General features: G+C 42.2%; 1 protein-coding gene across 1 annotated transcript in view; it reads right to left on the bottom strand.

The window, feature by feature from the left end:
• Positions 1 to 18,769, bottom strand: part of SGCD (sarcoglycan delta) — a 211,870-nt gene that overhangs the window by 53,206 nt on the left and 139,895 nt on the right. The gene's annotated exons all lie outside the window — the stretch shown is intronic.

Below are 18,769 nucleotides of genomic sequence, written 5' to 3' on the forward strand. Positions count from 1 at the left end.
AGAAGTCAACGGAAAACTGGATTAAGCATTGTTCTGGGTTCAGAAAAGTAGAGAATATAATCTTTTTCTCTTTGTGTACCTGTTTCTCTCCAAAAGGTTCCATTCAATTGTTCAGAAAAGCACATTTGAGATAAAATACATCTGATATGGCTGGTCGCACAATAGCCTAACATGTTTCACTGCCTGCATGCTATCTGGCACAGTGAGAAATCTCTTTCTCTGTCATTTGTTGTTCTTCCTCTCATCACAAACATGACAACAAGGTTTCCCCACACCTCTCTTTGCAAGAGCAGATGCTGCTCCCAGCCCCCATGCTGCCACTGACTTGCTCTTTATGCCCAGGCTCGGCTGCTATGGCTTTAACCTCTTACCACAAACCTCTACTAACTGTGTTGTGTTCTGTTAGCAGAGTCCTGGTTCATGTCCATCTGAGCCATCCCATTGCACTGCACTCAACTGCCTTTGATTAACTTCCTATGCAACTTTGCAATTAAATCAGTGGCCACCTCCTTTCCAACACTAATTTATGTTATTGTTTCTTTCCAGTGGTTCCTTTGATCATTTGGCTGGAGAAGCTAAGGTAGAGATATCAATGGGAGTAGGATGCATTTTTTTTTCCCCTTCTGCATGTTTTCCTGTTTGCTTCTGATTTATTTCAAGCATTTTCCTTGCAGGACACTGATGGAGGATCCCACCATGCTCTGGGCTGTAGCTCTATTTTTGGGGACAGGTGAGGCTGAGATCTTTTAAGGACTCTTTTGGGCTGGTTATCTACTTTCAGCCCACCAGAATCTACTATTCATCTCTGCAGAAAATCCTACACAGTAAATACATCATTCTCCTTCCTACTCTAGCCCCTCATTAGCAGACCCAATGGCTTAATAGTAATGCAAATGTTTGTAGACACACAAAAGAAGTTGCCAGAGCTCCTCAATGTATTGAAATGTTGGACACATGCTGCAGAATAAAGAATGTGAAAAGTACAAAAATATGGCAAGACAGCATAGCTTGTTTCCTCACGAAGCGGTGAGGTATCCGGTAAAACATAGAAGGCTTTGCAAAAGGTATCAACTGATTTTTTGCTGGGTTAAACGCACAGAAAAATGAGCCCTAACAGCTCACTAGCTTTCTTCGGCTCACTTTGGAAGAGATGGTAAAAACTCCTAGATCAGAGCTTAAAACAGAAAAAGCACTTTGACTCACAACCCTAATTTGCAGCTGAAGCAATCCCAACCAGTGTTGTCTTCAAGGAAATTCAATGCTTCAACAGATGTCCTAAGACTATTTTAGGGAATTATTAAAAATATTTGGAAATCCTTTTAAATTTTAACAGGCAATTTTAAAATAAAGCATCACAGTCATTGTGGTTGTAATTTGGATGGTCAGAAGGAGTAGCTTTGATTCGATCCCGTGGATTCAAAGACTTCACACAGTAAGTGCAAGTGAAGCTTGTGGAAATAATGGAAATGGTGAATTTCCTGCAGGCTTGACAAAGTAATGGGAAAAATTAAAATATTAAAGCATAATCCAGGTTGGCAAGGAGCAGTCTATGGAGAAGCCACTCCGAGCACCATTTTCATGCTCAATGGTGCCTCTTGCTGACATTACAGACAGTGAGCGCTGCTCCACAGACAGCTGGACTGTCAGAGGGCAAAAGCTCATTTTCTGTAAAGCAAGCAGCCATCCCACTATGAGAGCAAAAGCTCCTCAGGCTGCCTACAGCCACGAGCAGCACCTTCGCTTGCCTGCACCCTGAGTGCTGTTTTAAGGAGCTGCTGATGGAGGGGAAGTGTTCACGTGGGTTATAACAACCCTGAACAACCTTTCCTAAAGTCCAACCAGTCCTACTATACCAGCAGCTAAATGTGATAATTATATTACATATAATAATAACAACAATGATGCTTACTCCTCCTGCATTGCATTTTCCATTGGTAGGGACACCTCACAGCTGCACGAGGCAACATTTCAGTTTTGTCTGGTTTGGAGTGGCAAATATTCACTGCCCGTCAACTGAGACACGAAGCATTCTTTTTCAGGGCACAAGGCAACCTTCACCAAGAATGGCCAACTTTGCTAATTAAAACATAAAACCATCGCTGCTGTACCTCCTAATGTAACCAGACCCAGCAGCAAACGCTGCCCGGGACACTGCCCTGCGTGCGAGCTCATTTTTGCAGTTGTCAGGCATGTCCTGAGACCTATGGGGAAAGCTGACTTTTTAACCCTTACTCTGTCATTTTTGGTCGGCTGACAAAGATGTGCTTAATTTAGCATCCCTGACCCAGTTTTGCACGCTCCCGTATGACTTGCTCATCCTTCAAAGGGAAGCACCAGTAATACCCTCACTGCATGACACTAAACGCAGAGCTTCCTAACCACAAAGATCTCCAGAACATGCTGTGAGCACACCGCCAAACCCACCAGACCTGACCCTGGGTGTGCATTTCTTTCCCTCACTCCTGCCTTGAGAACAGAAACTCCTTTGGGGAAGGTCTGAGGCTGGAAAAGCTCAGAGCTGCCCCCATAAAGCAGAGAGCTGGGAGGAAACAACTGGGTAAAAAACCTTCAGAACTGGTAACAGATGCTGAAGAGATCAAGCAACTGGCACTGCTGTGAATCACAGCAAACCTCACCAGAACATTGTACAGACGTCGTGCACCTCCTGAAAAGCAAACAGACAAAAAACTGGACAGCATCTTTCTTTGGCTACGAAGATGACAAACTTGGGCGTATCTGGTGAATCCTGTCCCTAAGACCCTGCTTGGAACAGCAGCCTAGCCTTCATCTATGTCAACAGAAAATCTAGACTTCAGGCCAGACTTGCAAGCCAACCATTACTGTTTCTATTTCAAAAGAAAACCAAATAGCTCTTCCTCCTGTTTCTGATCTAGCTCCCCACAGCAAGAACAGAATTTTGCCCAGAAACCTTCTGGCATAAAAATTGAAGTCATGTGGCTAAATCCCTAGGTGCTAGATTGAAAACATCCCTTAATATGATTTGAACGTACTTTTTGTTGTTTAATCACTGAGTCTCTTTTGATCTTGACTTTGTCCTTCAAACAGTTGAATATAACGTTCATGTAACTAAGTCCCTTTTTTAGTAAAACTTCTGATTTGACAGTGTAAGCTTTTCATAGCAGAATGAAAGCAAACCGTGAATGGAATTGGTAACAAACAGATTAAAACAAATGCTACGAAATGCCCCGGTATTGCTATATTTGTGTCTAAAGATGATTGCTTTTAGGAGGGAGGCAATAGGTCCAGTGCAGAGATAACAAAACGTAGTCTGCATCCTCTTCTTCCAGGAAACAAACTTTTCACAAGTGTAATGTGCCCAGGTCATGTAACCTGGATCAGGAACGGAGCTGCTAGATCCCTGACCTGCAACCGGCACTCAAAGACATAAATGTAGTTTGATAAGCTTACTCAATGTGCTGTGTTCCAACTTTTGACATTTTATTAAGTATTCAAATGCTTAAAACCAAAACACTCAAGTCCCTTCTTCTATGCAAACAAGGCACAGTCACGTTTGCAGTAAGATAGGTTTTACAGTACCATGAAACTCAGAAAATACTGTGGTCCACCCAGCTTGACACATTTTAATAGCATAGATAGTGCACATGTTGGAGTTTTATGTCCCCTGCCACAAACCTCCCTCTTTTATGGCATTTCTTGAAGTTCTTTTTAGTAACAATAGAAACAAAAGATAAATTTCCCTTCTACATTAAAGCAATTACATCCTGACTCTTCTTTTTAAAGTGCAAAGGCGGCAGGTCTGTGATGTAAGATCTACATGACTGGGCTCTGCTTTTGGATGGCTACCACAAGGGGGTTTGTGTCCTGCAAAGTGATTTATTTCCGGGAATCCAGGGGTTTCTCTCTTTAGAAGAATACCTGTAATAATCTCATGAACACAGTGCTTCAAGAGAGTGGCTGCTTCTTCAAGACACCCAATCAGCTGTTTTGCAACTGAGATTCTTCTGAAAATTAAATTACACCATGTCTGCTGACATTAAAAACAACACCGAAAAAATCTCCAAGACATTACATCTGCCTCAACTTCTCTGCTGTTCTTTTTTACTCCATTGACTCATAATATGAGGAAAACCACAGATGATATGATGAAACCGATAGACATACACATAAAAATAAAATGCAACCATGCATGTTGGAGTTCTATTCAGTATCTAAGGGGGTGGGAAAGCTGGGTTTGTAACATCTGAAGACTGCTGCACATTCACAAAACCTTCTGTATCAGTAGGACTGAACTGAGCATTACTGGCTGCAGAAAAAATCCGATGCATTAAGCGTGCTCAGCACCAGGCATCCTCTGGCAAGGCACCCTGAGACAACATCTGCAACGAAGAAAACAGCACAACGGGTAAAATGACCAAATAATTCTGAGAATGCTTCAAGCACTTCACTGCGGAGTTCACCCAAAGGTGTTATACCAGAGCCGATCAAATGTGCGCTGATGATTAACTTTGCATCACCGGGGAATGGCTCTCCCTCGTACAAACTAAGAGGGACTTGAGAAACTGTAATGCTCTTAAACAGAACAGCGGTCCTCGGTTCTCAGCACATTGATCACCCCTTCCAGTAAAAATCAACCAAGTATTCACAACCATTTCAATTTACTTGAATTCTTCTGCAGAAATACCTGACTGCAGTAGCTGCTCAGTCGCAGCTCGCACCGATCTGATCCTTGTCTATAGGAGGTGGCGTAGCAGCGGGACTATGGATTTGTGCTAAGTTATAGCCTATTTTCTGCCTCAGGCTACCCTAGTTATGGTCAGACTCCAGTGGTGACAGATCTCCTGCAGAAGTGAACACACTGTAGATAGGCACAGGACCGTAGGAGAGAGAGAGAGAAAAGATGAGAGCTCTGCTGAGGTTTAAAATATTCTAAATCATCCAACTATAGAGCTGCTCCACTGCTCACAGCTTTTACTCCAGACAAGTGTGAAGACCTCTGTTCATGTGTTTTCATTTTTACGGCCTTTCTGGTATGCCTACTGCCTGCCTTAAACATCTTTTAAAACTGCTGGTAAATCACACCTTGCTATCTATAAAAGGCGTTTGAAGATAATATTAAAGTTATACAGAACTAGTAATTTCTAATTTACTTTCTCTTCCTATCAGCATTAATTGGCCCATAGTACAACCAGAAACAATTAAGATCTTGCTCAGTTAGGGAGGTGAATACACATTAAAGAGTACATACAATTAATACTAAGAAAGGCACAGCAATATTTTCCAAAAGTCTGATTCAGCAGAGACACTTGGGTTCTGCAACACTCACAGAACCTTATAGGCTTTTTGTTACTGCACTGCATAATGCCAAGTTATATATCCAGATATTTTTCTCTAAGAAGGCTAATAACGTGGCTACCCCCGAACACTGCTTTGAAATTACAACGTTCCTTTGCTGCATGTCATGGATCGCTTACTTCTTGTATTAGATTATAAATGGCCATGCCAACTTACATATGCATGTACAGCACGAAACACGGGCAAGATCCTAGCAGAGGCCCCTGGTGTTACTGAAATTCAGCTGCTGCTAATAAGAAGAAGGGAAAACATTTCCATCTGGTCTGGATTGGGAAAAAGAATTCATGAGTCTCTGATTCATCTGCATCCATATGCTGATATGTAGACAATACTTATGGACACATAGACATATGCGAGGTAGCCAGCAACAGAAATCAAATCAATCACAGATCACAGCATGTGATTTTGCCTAATTATGAGTAACACCTCACATTTTTTATCTACGCAAAAAGCACTTTGTGAACGAGCAGATGGCATTGCTATGGGATGGCACCATCCTCGACATTTGCAGATGCAGAGCATTTACACAGCACGCTGAAAAAATGACACAACACAAGCTGCTTCCTGGGAAAAAGATTCAAATTGAACAAGTGTCACCAAACAAAATACACGTATTTATTGATGTTCTGAACTTATCTGATCCAGCCTCTCTCCTCAAATCAAATACATACGCGCAGGCCAGGGAGTGATGCTATCTAGACATCATTAAAGTCTCTTAGATAGAACCGTCACGTGAGCTGCCTAGCACAGAAAAGCAGAGACGCAGACCAACTTGAGTCTAGTTCTAACCCGCAAACAATTTAAATCCACACAAGCAGAATCAATAGGAAGAAGCCCTGCAGAGAAAGCAATTACGCTGCAAAAGCAACTATATTACAGCCCGGTTACGGCTGGAAGGCAGGACGCAGAAGGCCATCCTCACTTCTGTGATTACCCAGTGGAGTTCTCTCCAATGCATCTGGCCTGTGAAATGACAAGGTTCAGCCCGGACATGTTCCTGCAATCAAAGCATTTCTGTTTCTGGGCTTCTACTGCAATTATAAGGCTCTTCTTTACGAGACCCATCCTTCAGGTATGCTGTGCTCCATAGGCAAATGCGGGTCTGTGCATCAGGAAACAGGTTTGAAGGGCTTGGTGTGCTCTCCTTTTCAATAGCTTCATGGGAGTAATAATCTCGTTTCCTGGATCTGCAATTATTTATTCACTTGAGACTCTGCACTTGCCACTGTACAAGACACAAAGAAAGATCATCTGAGCATTCCTGGTGATAGAAAATTCAGGTTTTCTATTCAAATTCTTGCTTTTATTTGTGGTTTGTCTGCATTTTTTTTTCCCTGAGCTGCTGTAAGCACATACACTGGTGTGACAGGTTTGAAGCAGCTATAAAATGATTGATGAAAACCATATTTTGGCCTTGTTGTGGGAATATTTATTGTAGAAATATATTCAGTTAACTCTGTATGGGCATATCTGGAAAGACGGGAAGGACAGAAAAGAATGACTGGGCCCATGATTGTACCTCTGATACCAAAGTAATTTGATGTGCTTTAATTATGATACAGGGTTATGGGGTCACAGAAACATTTGCACAGACTGTTTTTGAATTGCTTTTATCTAACCACTTTGTTTCTTCTGCTGAAATGATCAATATTCAGCTTTTAAGAAGGATGCTCTGTAGGTCTACATGACTAGACAGAGGCTTCCCCACAGGAATAAACACAGGGGCCAAGCTCTGACCCGCAGTGCCGCAATGGTCCATGTGCGAGTTAGTGTCAGACAGGAACCATCTCGGAGAGGAAGAATTGCAAACCTCCATCTGTCTCGGAGAGGCTGAACATCTAACAGCCAAGGCAGTCGTACACTTGAAAAGGTAAAATGACAGATGCAGCTAAGCATGTGACACGAAATTGGATTGATCTGGAGGAAAGATGCTAAATCATGCCGGACATTGCTACAGCGAACACATATACCTACAGAGATAGCATGACAGCAAAAGTCTCATCAGTGGGACAACTGCATGAGCAGCAGGGTGCTCTGTGTTGGGACCTGACTGTATCTCGCGGCTGCCATTCAACAGACGCTCTTGAGCATCTGCTTCGGGGTGAAGAGAGGAGAGGAACACAGGGTATCGCCAAGGTACAGGGCTGATGAGCAAAAATACATCCCTAACCAACGCCACCGGGGAGCTGGGGAGTGGTATTTCAAGAGATGTCAGGCTCACAGAAAGAGCAGCAGATGCTTTTGCCATGCCTGGAAGAAGACAGGAATGTTGTCTGGGGAAATGGTGAATAATGGCAAAAGCAGCCAAAGAGATTAGGACGTGCGAAGGTAAAATAGAACACAGGGAGGCATATAAAAGCCAAGGACCCTGAATTACTCTTTGGGCAATCAGCAGGGTGGCTCAGGCTGTCTGGTTGTCTCCATTTTTAAACAGAAGGCATTTGCTTCCCAATGTTTTTATTCCTGAAGTTCTTTCAAAACTCTGAAGGAACAAAACAGATCAGTGAAGATGCCTCACCAGTGGCTCCTACCAGGAAAGGGCGCAGGAAGGGTCCTGCCTATGTGTTCCCATTTCTTCTACTTCAGCTATGCCACGCTTCCCAGAACGCTGCATAATAGAAAATGTTGCAGAGAAACAAAAAGCCTGCTGCTCTCCCAACTGTGTACCAACATCAAGGTTCATAATTTATAAATAACAGTTGGGATCTTAAGGAAACATATATAGCAAAAGTCAGTTTGCAGTAGGAGCTGGGGATTTCAAGAGGCAGCAGAATACAGATAAATATTTTGGCTTGGAGCAACAGTAAACATGCAATAAAAGGTCCTTCTCAAGCCAGCAGCACTGACAACATACATGCCATTGCCCTGTGTGGCCTTTACTGCATTTAAACAGTGAAGGATGTTCTGCAAAAAACTGGAGGACACAGGCTCTGAACACTCCACCACAGGAAGCATCAGAGGAGATGTGTTCAGGTTCATGCCACCAACCCACTGTCTTCCAGCCATGGCTCTTTGGAAACCAAGTCACTAAATCAGCTCAGGTTGATCTCTTGACCTTTGACAGCAGTTAGTGTGCGTTTGGATTATGGATCGTTTGGCCATTCACTGCCTGGCTTCACCTGTGTGTACAGCACAACAGTGCATCTGCTTAAAGGGAAATATCAACCGCTCTAAGGTGATGAGCAGCTATGCCCACTTGGTACTTCTAACCTGCAAAATATACCTCAAAAAATAATGATTTTAAGAAAAACAATGAGTTATTCACACTCTTCCAGCTCAACTTAATCAAAAGAAAGACAACAGCTTTTGGCTAAAGAACTGAAAGCCCTGCTGGCGAGAGATGCTTGTTCTGCCAGACAAATGACCTCTCTTCGCCCCTCAATCAACCCGATTGTCTGTAATTTCATTTCTTTCTCTGCTTTTAAATATTGATGTCTTACAAAGTTTCTCATTGGAAAAAACACATCTCATTCTTCAGCTGTGCTGCCTTGGGCTGCAGTCCTGTCAGATCGCATCCGAGAGGAAGGCTCAGCTTGCATTAGTACTTGGAAAAGACAACTTTCCAGGCACTGTGAGGAGTGATACGGATGATTCAGTGAACAGCACGCTTCTCTCCAAATCAGTAGCCACCCATTCATGGTGCCACGGGCAATCTTTTGAAGCTGCTGCTGGCTTCTTAGCAGAGAAGCAGAACTCAGATGTTAACCACTTTTATTTATTAAATGCCCCATGACAAATCCATCCCTTGTCTAAATCAAGAGAGACAATGGAACGATATAATGTTTTGCTCAAGAAGAACAACTAGAAGCAGAATATCAAGCTGTGGCTGCAAAGAAAGAAAGGAAAAAGCCTAGGTCATAAAAGCAAATTCATTGCATAGTTTTAGACTATAAATTAAGAATCCAGCGAAGTATCCTGCACTGACTAAGATACCGTGCAAATCTCGGCATGCATTTACTGACCATTTTCATAAACAGACAGTGATTTACAAATCAAGTTTTAGCACTGCTGCATTTGAAAGAAACTTTTAATAAAACCTTCCCTTGTGGGCCAGAATGAAGGACTTCCCAAAGGAAGACATCTCTCTATCCTCAGAAGGGATGTTTCTGGGGGAAGTTGGATGGCAGCAGCACTGTACAGTTGATGCTATCTGGGGAACCTCATCGGTGAGAAGACAGACACTTTCATTCTGCTCCTGCTCACAGAAAATTTAAGGTTTGAAAGTGAGAAGTCTCCTGCTATTCCATGGAAAGACGGCAAACAAGGATTGTGCCCTGATGGATGAACAAGGAAGAAATACTGTGAGCTGAAACATCTTGAATTTTCTTTCTGTTCCATAGATTATTCCCTTTCAGAGAGAAATGAGGAGCAGACTCCCTGCCAGTACTTCATACAACCTGCCTCAGAAAATTATGCCACCTTTTAAGGCCAGACTGGAAGCAAACCTAAAAAGTTCATTGGACTCAGGATCACAGCAAATCAAGAGGAAATCAATGGGCGTGTGACATTTTATACTGAGAGCCTGCAGTAAAAAATGAAAAAAGAAACAAAACAAAACAATGGGCATCATGGAAACTGCGCTTCTTCATCCCCCCAAGAAGGACAATTTTTTACCATATCAGCTTTTATTTGAAAGTATCTGCCAGTTCTGTCACAACACTCCTTTATACTTGGGGCGCGTGATCTACTAAAATGAGTGTGCACATGGACCGAGGACTCCCCGCACCAGGCCCCAGCTGCTGTAGGAGGGAATGAGCAAGCCGCTGTGCTCACTCTCATCCCTATCTCCTGTCCCACTCTCTGTCTACCTAGTGACAAGGTAAAACCTTTTGGAGGAAAGGGCTGTGTCTGTCTCCACGTTTGTACAGAAACCAGCAGGACAGACCCCTGCCAGTGGCTTTGCTCTGCCACACACACACAGCGTATGTAGAAAGTACAGGGCAAAATCCAGCAAAGAACACAAGGTATGCCTGACTTTATGCATGCAAACAGCCTTACTGATGCCAATGAAATTACTTATGTCTGTAAATTATGCACATAATTAAATATCTGGTTGGGCTGAAGCCTAGATCAATGATTCACTGACAAGTCAGAAAGCCTATCTCTGTGACTAGATTGATAGCCATTTTTATCACACACGTACAGTAGTGTCCTGCACTCCAGCACTGCACCGCTAACGCTGGCGTGGGACTGTCCCTTCCTGAAAGATGCTGGCGTACATGGGAGTAGACGGCCAGGCATGGCCTCAGACAAACAGAGTTCAAGAATAGAGATGTTCCATTCGGGGAAATGTTAACAGCCAAAGAAATCTTAGTTTTTCTTTCAAAAGAAGCAACTCGGTTGTCCCAAGAGCCTCAACAAATTTGCCCTAAAAGAATAGGAGCAAATTTAGAGTTGTTCTTGTTTCACCCTGTGTTCTTCTTTCTCCTGATCCTATATTTGTCACTTAGAAACAGAACAATCAGAGAAACTCTTATTACTGACATAGCAACTGGTAAATGAAACCTGCAAGGTCTGGTTTTCCTTTCCTGTTGCAAATCAAAGACCACACAAACTGAACTGTCTGTAAAACCAGTTGTGTGTGTCTGCACCTCCTAATGACAGCACGGTTTGTCTTGTCAAGTAACGCTTGCCTTACAAAATGCATAACCTTGCTGCTGAAATAGTTTTGATCAGCAGAAGAGTTGCAGAAGTGTTTGCTGTCCTGTGGTAAGAAGACACGAAGCTCTGCTCTTGAGGCTTCTTGGAAATAACAGAAAAACATTCTTTTTCTTTATAATTGGATCTCGCTATTTGTCTTTTAGTGTTTCCTTTGTCTATTTGTCTCTATCTTGTCTCTGTCCATACTGTATAAATTTTTATTCCTTTTTCATTTTTAGTATTAAGGAGCTGTTCTTATATTTCAGCCTTCCCAAAGCAGCCAGAATCCTGATTGTCAGCAGCGATGTCTAGACGTAGTAAATCCTTAAACTCAAGGCCTTTGCCCTTGAGAGAGAGAAATGCGGCAGTACGCGATCACACACGTTTTTCCCTGAGCAGTTTGCAGGTGCTTTGTGAGGCTTACTTCTTTCTGAGGCTACAGCTTATTAAGATGAAATTTGGATCAAGTTTTGGACTGAGAATTCAAGGCTCCTCTATGAATGTGTTCAATCCCACGGGCTGGTTCAGGTCAGCTGTAGTCAACTACCAGAAGAGCTTCTCTTTTAACAGTAATACCTGTCCGGCAATACAAGTCAGCTACAGAAATCCTGTCATCAGTAGGTGTGACTGATGTGTCCCGCACTCATGAATCCCCTGGTAAGCCCCCTGTGCTTTTTTTTTTTTTTTTTAATATAAGATTAAACATAGAAAAATAAAGATGATATACAGCTCCTGAAGGTTTAGAAGCCTGTAGGAATACTGAGAGGCTATAATAAATGTCTAATTAGGAAAAACGAGCTTCACAGCAGCTTCCCAGTTAATTCATAGAGCCAGCACGCAAATTCAAGATGCCAAACCGAAGCTGAAATAACAGACACTAGAAGAGTAGTGCCTGTCCAAGGAAGGCAAGCAACTGCCTGCCAAATTCATTCAGCTCAGCCATTTTTTCTTTCAACTTTAAAATCAATAATTCAATGTCTTTTCTTTTTCCTTTTGGGGGAATAAACTAAATCAAACGTTTATTCTATTCTTTAGCTTCTAGTGCCCGCACTCCTGTCTCAAGGCTCGAGACTCAGTTGAAACACACAAAGTTAGCTGATTTGCCACTTTTCTGTGGAAATACAGCTCCACCACAAAACTCAGCCCCACTGTCCTCCTCTTCACAGCTGAAATGCACACAATTTCTGGGATCACGGCAAAAATGCAATGCAAAAGCTTAGAGACCACAGAGCACCCAGCCTTAACCCAGGAGCTCGCTTTGAGCTGTGATGCACATCACTTGTTTTTATGACCGCAGAGTCCAGCTGCATATGTTTAAAACGAAGAGGAGACGGGAATCAGATCAGAACAGCAAAACAAACACATGGCCTGAACAGCTCCCCTCTCCTTCCACAACCAGCTCATGCAGAGAAATTTCACCTGTCAAAGGGAAAAAGTCAAATACACTGGGAGATCGTTTGGGAAATGCTCTGGAGCTATTAACTAGTTCACATCAACTCCATGGCCCAAACTCCCTCCCTAGAAGGTAAAAAACAGATTACAAAGTGCTTATTCAGCTTATGGGTTCAGGTACTTCTGCAGTGACCATATCAGGTTTTCTGGACACAAAATCTCCACTGATGCTAGGATAAGAAAGCACAAACATGCTGTTCCCAGAGTTAGTGCAGTGGTGTACCCGTGATGAAAATATAGACAAAAGCCGAGGTAGGTAGCCCACTTGGCACAGCTGATTGACTTTAATAGGTGTTGATTACACTGCTCATATTGCATGAAATTAAAAAGCTTACAAATGTTATGAGCCATTACCCTTCCATTTAAGAGAGCTTATGACAAGTTAGCAACATTTAATGAAACCCTTTTCAAAATACCATAGGCAGCCTCCACGAGATTTTGCTTTGAAATGCAACTTGTGGAGTTCTTTCAAAAAGTTTGTTTACTTCAGAGCTTCCACTCTTGCTTTTCTTTGGGATACTCTGATTTTGCAGCTGGTGGGATACTTCAGTTCCCTGTTGTGCTCTCAGTGTGCGGCACACAACACCAGCTTGTTAGACAAAGCAAGATTTAGTTCTGGTATTGTTGGAAGGACCCCTCCAGCCAGCCTACAGAATTTCCTTCAAAATTCGAAGTGGAGCGACTTCTGGCCAATTTTACTATGAAGCTGGAGGGAAATGTTTTCATACTTGCTGTAAAATTTACTTAAACTTCCACCTTTTCAGCACACTGGAAATATCACAGAGCCACTAACTGCGCCCAAAGCACTGGGGCAACCAAGGTTCAGTCTGAAGTAGGTTCTCTGGATTTTATTGCTTAAGAATGAAATTTATTAAGAGGAGAGCACATCAATTTTATAAATCCCACTGGATGCTCACAGCCTACTGCTGTATGTGGACTCAAATCTGCTTTGGATGGTGATGGCAACAATATCTGTGCATCAGGTGAGGGCGCTTCTGCCAAAATTATGCCTCAACCGCTTCTGTTTGTTTTTCCTGTTTGTCCTGCTGACTGCCAGCTCTCCTCTCTGTTGATAGCTGTTGGGCAAGCAAGACTCAAACTGACCAAACCGAGAGAGACATTTATAGCAAAAGCACACTGGCACAGAACTTGTGACAAGGTATCGAGTGGTGCCACAGCCAAAGCTTAACAAACCCTATGGGGAGAATATGAGATGGCCAAGCACAGCTGCAAGAAGCTTGCTTTTGTTGGCTGTGCCATCACAAGCAACCTTGCTCTTTTTTTTTTTAAATTATCAGGGCTTTTAAACAACATTTTAACATCTGCTGCCAAAAATCAACCAAGAAGCAGTAAGCTATGAAGACGCAGTTAGAGGAAGCTTCATGCTTCAGAAGTTGGCCTCGGATTGCGTGAGTTTTTTCTACCCAAAGCCACAGAGGCAGCTGAACTGCTCCAGAGGCAGGAGACCAACATCTTCACTAGCTGCCAGAAGCTCTTATAGGCTCATTCGTATCCTAATGTGCAAGAAAGAAGATTCCTCTCTTTGTTGAAGAGAACCGGTCACTAAGGGAATAGCGAAACACTGGGAGGAGTAATGTCCGAAGAGGTGGTGGGAGCATGCAGGGACTGCTAAGTGACGGCGGCATGGTGAGACAAACTTCATTTCCACCCTGTGATGGTTTCAGTGAGCGTGCTGAAATCCTTAAGCACTTTGCTAGACCAAATCATCAGGAACTAATTCAATATCCTTTTATTGCTCTGTAAACTCTGACAAAGGAAGAAAAGGAATTATTCTGTCTCCCTCCTCAAAAAATAGCAGCCTTCTTTCATGCTCTCTATCTGAGCCTTTACTGAAGGCTAGATTTCTACCACACAGTTGGAGCATCATGCAAAGTTGCAATTATCTTGCCATCTGTATTGTCTTTCCTCATGGGTGAATGTTGCCTTTTAATCCAAATTAGTATGTTATATTGTTTATAAATATGTATTTATGGCTATGAGGCAGGTATGTCATTGTTTAATCCAAATACATGGTTTATTGTTTTTCAGTGAGTATTTTTAGCTTTGAGGCAGGTAGACATGCAGAGAAAATAATACAAAAGAATACGTCCATTACAGAACTGCTTCTGTGCTTTAAAATTATACCACTCTTCTTCCAGATCTGAACACAGTGAGACAAGTACATTGGCAAAATAATTATTTATCACTCCTAAAAGCTTCCTTAAAAATTTCTATCATTCAAATACTGGCTGGGGAAAATGTAAAGTACAGACAAGCATATTTTATGCACTTGCTAGTCTAGCTTTTATGCTGATGAGAACTTACTAAACACCAGTAAAGGGAATAGCAGGTATCAGCCCTAATTCACAATTGTGATTTTTTTGGGCCAAACAGATGCCCTTGCAGAATCACAGCCAAATGTTAATGACAGGCCCAGTCCTTCTTCCACTGCAGTCGCTGGTTATTTTGTATGGCTTCAAATGAGACCAGGTTTGCTCCAATGCTCTGAGCGAGCATGCAGCTCTCAGTGAGACACCCGTTGCCACAGGGAGCAGGATAGGGACCTCTAACATCACCCAAAGAAAGGAAAATGTAAATAGGGCACTGTACTTTGCCTCAGGCTTTTTTTGTTTGATGTATAGGAGTTGTCTTTTAAATTCATTTTTCAGTTGATTAAAAATAGTGGGAAGCAGACCTTTAACACGAAACCATCTAAATACACTAAGAGATCTCTTTTAAGAAATATTTAAAATCTCCTCAAAATCTATTTGGTGAATTTTGCCATCACTTACACCTGCACAACAACAGAAAAACTTGGAGCTCCCCCCGCCAGCAGAGGACATGCAAGAAGGGTTGGTGCCCACGTTTACATCCATGCTCCCAGACCCACCCATCAGTGGGAGAGTCAAGAGAGCTGAACGGGCAGGACATCAGCCAAGAGCTTTATACTGCAAAAAATCTTCATCAGGCAAATCCATCCTCATGTCTTTAAAAGGATCCAGGGTAAGAAAATTTAAGCCTGTGTGTAAACATTTGCAAACTGAGGTTTATTTTTTTCTATCTATGCACTCGAAATGAACACTGAAAGGGCAAAACCATCCTAATCTTATCATGGCAATGTCTTTCTCTGCTTCCTAAAGCTGAGATTATCATCTCATTGGTTGTCACACAGCTCCTGAGAGAAGTAATTAACTTGATTTTCCTGTATAATCGCAGCACAGGATTTTATTTCTGTTGTTATTGGAATGGAAAGCGCACATAGCCTGTTCTCTGTCTTGCCCCTTTTAAGTTACTTACAGACCTGGATGTGGCAAGCTTCAAAACACCCCAACTACACTAAGAAAGCTAAATCTGTGCTTAATGTGAGTTTGAAGCAACCTGCTTGCTAGCAACTCTTCTCAAGAAAGGCAGGAAAATTTCCTGGTTTAAATTTCTATTCAAATGAAGGCAATGAAGACAGAAGACCGCAGAACTGTTGCCATTGCTTTCCAGCACATAAAATTAACAATTTGTGCTGCTGCGTGCGACTTCCAGTCAAAGTTTGTCTGATTTATAAGCAAGCAGATGGTTCACACGATAGTCCACAATAAATTACAACAGTTAGAAAGACAGCTACATTTTGAGAGTGACAGTGCAGCTGAGCTACAGATGGGTTTATAGATGACCCTTCCAATTTTTAATAATCTCCATAATTTATGTGCAAGTAAAGAAATGCAAGGATTCCTAATGCACCTTCTTGACTAAGTACAAATCACTTTTATTTACACAGGCAATACTTCATGGTCCAGTTAACTTCTTAATTAAAGGCAGCAAGATGCTCATGTTCCATGCAAGTGGCATGGAAAATACTGTTTAGTGTGCAATATGTTGAGCTGGGAGTTTAAGATGCTCTGATCGCTCCTGGAAAAGGGAATGCATCTATCTCATTTCTTTAAGACAAGACTACAAGGGTGCAAACACTGCTACTACCAGTTACTATTCATTAACCTCCAGATAAACTTTAGTCTCATACAGCAACAACGTTATGTTTATTTGCAAGCTCGGATGCTTAGAAATAGGGTCCCAATCCAGGAGGCACTACAGAGTATTACTGAGCCAGGACTAGAATTGGGAAACAACAGGAACAGAGACCCTCGTTACATGAAGAGAGAGGGATTTGGAGGATCGCTCTGGAATGGGTGAGGGAAAAGGAAAGTGAGCCTGGAGGGTGCCATTCACAAGACAGGAGGCAGGGGCAATGCAGAAAGAAACTGGCTGGGAGCAGCTTTAAGCAGCCAGTTCATGCCAGTGATCTTAATGACCACTTCTCCAGTAACAGGACCGAACCACTTTGGTCCAATCCTTCTGCTAACGTTTTTGAAGGGACTCCCAGGAAGATGCCCTTGTTGGGTTGTCATCAACTGCATGCCACAGTACAGCAGACTCAGTTCTTCTTGGCTGTAATTTCAGCTGCAATGAGCTATCTTCCAAAAGGAGCACAGCTAAATGCAGCTACCCTGTCCAGAAGGTGATGGAGGGGGCAGGCAGTACCTACTAGAGCTCTTTAAGGCACAAACTACATAAGGTCAGAGGCACTCGTCATCTCTTGGGATGACATTTGAGGGCTTTTCCTCCTCTCTAAACCCCGGTCTTTCATTCCCACCAAATGAATTTGAAGAAGAAATCCACTTTTAAATGGAAATCCCAAACTATCTTTAAACCAGAAGGCACAGCTCCTAGGAAAGCAACACTGTGGGGTACTTTTAATTACCACCTCCCTGGGACTTAAAGAGATGCAGCAGAGAAGAGGCACCGGTGACAAATTCAGGCTTTCCAGAATTATCACAATTCATGTTTTGGAGATATTTTGGCAGGGATTGCTCAGCTCTGCCCACAGCAGGGCCGCGTGGGGAGCAGCACTGCTGAGACACACGGGTGGGAAAAACCACACCCGGGAGGTGACGGGGCTGCAGCCGCTTCCACAAAAAGCAGTTCTTCCCCTGCCGTTTCCATGCTGCACCAACACCCCTTCAGCTACTACACAGAATGATAGTGAAATTAATTTCTTTTTTAAATGAAAGTCTTCTATAAATAATCATCATCTGAAAGTCTTTTGAGCTTTATATAAAACCATTATCTATTACTGTACACAACTTTTAGGCTGTTTAATTAAACTTATGAGAAATATTATATGTCAGCTTATTTCTGGGATGCTCTTTACTTACTGTTATTTGTCATATTGTTTCTGTTACACTTTGCATATTTAAAGCCGCATTAAGCACTTCTGAAAACCCAGAGAAGATTACTATGGAATTAGCATGGATGTTCATCTGTACTACTGAGTGCTGAGTTTGGCACTTTATTTTAGCAATATTCATCAAGTTCAGGAATTGCCAGTATCCTTCCCTCCAAGAGAATACTGGGTCATGCTACTGTTCTTTAAAAAAATACAGTGTCAATTATATAATAATATGTTTAAATATTCCATAACTATCATCCTTTGATTGACTGCAATTCTTTCATTTGCTTACAAGGGGCCAAACTGACACATAGCACGAGAAAGCAGAAGTTGACTGAAATCAATAGGATCGTCCCTGTTGCACCCAGCCCAACAGTAATTCCAGCATTATCGTGAGCAACCTGAAAGCCAGCACAGCCTATTCCAGTGGAGTTTAACCCCACTGAGAAGTCAAAGAAAGCATGCATATGGTTTATGCAACTGTATAGTTAATAAAGTTTCCAGGACTCATCTACTGAAGCCGGCAGGGATGCTCCAACTCACTAGGCTGTAGATCAGACCTTCTGGCTTGCAACTAGATCCTTTTCTGGCTATCAGCAGAAATAATCCTGGAGACAGGATAATAAATGGAACACACACAAAGGCCTTACTTTATATTTCTTGCTCCTTGCATTCATTACACTGTCGATGGTGTGGAAAGTAGTTTCATAACCTCAAGAAGGAGACGCCTTTTGTCCCCCCTGCTGTATTAAAATGTAGATCAATATGATAATACGTAAACAGTAAACTCCCCACTAACAAGAAGTGGGTCTCAGTTCTCTTAGTAATCAAGTATTATTTCCAGCAATCTAACTAGAGAAAAAGAAATGTAAGTAGCAATTTGTCAGCCTATTTATCAAACCGAATGCTGCACCTTTTCCACACATTTTACATTATGAAGTGCATGACATGTAAGGTTCTGCAGTTCTGTTTTAATTCAGGGATGAAAACATTTATAGATATGAACGTTTTCTCATTAACTTTTCTTCCTAAATTATTATGCTTGTTCAAATCAATTCCTAGCCATCTTACAGAGGTTACAACCTTCAATAATTAAATCGGATATTGTATCGGATGTTGTGTTGA

The sequence above is a fragment of the Egretta garzetta genome, unplaced genomic scaffold (assembly GCF_000687185.1).
Source record: "Egretta garzetta isolate BGI_Z169 unplaced genomic scaffold, ASM68718v1 scaffold612, whole genome shotgun sequence".
In the NCBI taxonomy this organism is placed as follows: Eukaryota; Metazoa; Chordata; class Aves; order Pelecaniformes; family Ardeidae; genus Egretta; species Egretta garzetta.